Raw genomic sequence first — 1,866 nt, 5'->3', positions numbered from 1 at the left:
GTGATAGTTGTTTATGAGTCCTTTGTTTGTCCTGAGCAGTTCAGCTACCTGCTCTTCTTCAGAAAAATCCTCCAGCTCCTGCACAGTATTTGGTTTTCCAGCAGCATGTGCATACTTTGACCCTTTTCAAAAGTGAATGTATGATTTGATATCCATCTTTTCCCATTGAGGACAACTGAGGAACTCATACATAACTATTACAAAAGATGAGAACATTCACTGATGCTCAAGAAAGCACCACATTGCAATAAGAAGCATTTGAATTGGATAATCAGGGTAAATTGTACTTACATTGTCTTCTGGGAGAAATGTAAATATTTATGTACCTTCTGAAGTACAATACTAAATGGAAAAAAATCTGCAAACAAGAAAAAATGTACACATTCAAAATATTCCTGTTCAAAAGTTTACACCCCTGGCTCTTAATGCATTGTGTTGCCTTCTTAAGTATCAGTAAATGTTTTCACCTTTTATGTATGAGTCCCTCAGTTGTTCTCATTGTAAATAGATGGATCTCAAAATCATACAGTTACATTTGGAAAGTGTTCAAATATGTAGAAGATGCTGGAAAACCAAATAATGTGCAGGAGCTGGAGGATTTTTCTGAAGAACAGCAGGCAGATGAACTGCTCAGGACATTAACTCATGAACAACTATTGCAAAATATGAAAACAGTCGTAAATCATCCAGGAAATGACACACAGTGTTAAGATTCAAGGGTATGTAAACTTTTGAACGGGGTAATTTAAATAAGATATTATTTTGTCTTGTGGAGTATATAAACATATGTAGTGTTAAATTGTTTATTCAGGACAGTACAAAATAAAAATAGCATAGTTTTCATGGTCCCCCTTATTTTGCTAAAATCAGCATTTAGCATATTCTGCAAGGGGTGAGCAAATTATCAGTTTTTTTTTTTTTTTTTTACAAAGTGAACTACTCTTTGAACAGTATCTTTTATTTCATGAATCTTTAAATTCTGCAAAAAAGTGATTAGCATATACTTACATTTCTGCTGAACCAACAGTTTAATTGAACAGAAATGAATTATAAAAATGGGTTAAAAAATGTACTTGATTGACTTGAGCGAGCTCTTATCACATTATAGTCCCTCACGTCCGCTGCGTTCTCAAAACTTTGGCAGTTTGATAATACCTAGAATATTAAAATCAACTGCAGGCGGCAGATCATTTTCTTATCTAGCGCCCAAACTCTGGAACAATCTACCTAACACTGTTCGAGAGGCAGACACACTCTGTCAGTTTAAATCTAGATTAAAGACCCATCTCTTTAACCTGGCTTACACATAACACATCAACATATTCCTATAATTCAAATCCGTTAAAGCAGTGGTCGCCAACCCGTCGATCGCGATCGACTGGTAGATCTTTATCACTGTCCCGGTAGCTCCCGAAAATAAAAACGTTTTCAGTTTTGCAAGCATCTGTATTTCTTAATCCAACTGCTTTATTTTCAATGAAGTGACCAATCAGATAAAAGAAGAGCACCCGTAAATTAACTGTCGCAAACGTCAATATGGATCTCCATGGTGATAGCCCGCGCGAGGTAACATACTACAAACTAGAATGGCGGAGGCTCCACGAAAGAAGGCAAAAACATACAATTTTCATCCAGAATGGGAACAGGAATTTCTGTTTACCTTGGTAAAAGAGAAGTGTGTATGTATGTTGTGCCACCAAAAACAAGCATTATGTAAAAGAGGGAATCTGGAGCGGCATCACAATACCAACCACCCGAAATTTAAAGACCGCTACCCGCAAAAGAGCGCGATTCGCGCACGGAAAGTTGACGAGCTGAGATCTGAGTTGAAGGCCCAGCAATCACTTTTTACAAAATCTGCTGATC

Source organism: Labeo rohita, unplaced genomic scaffold, assembly GCF_022985175.1.
Source record: "Labeo rohita strain BAU-BD-2019 unplaced genomic scaffold, IGBB_LRoh.1.0 scaffold_1093, whole genome shotgun sequence".
Classification (NCBI taxonomy): Eukaryota; Metazoa; Chordata; class Actinopteri; order Cypriniformes; family Cyprinidae; genus Labeo; species Labeo rohita.
This window is presented reverse-complemented; position numbering follows the sequence as displayed.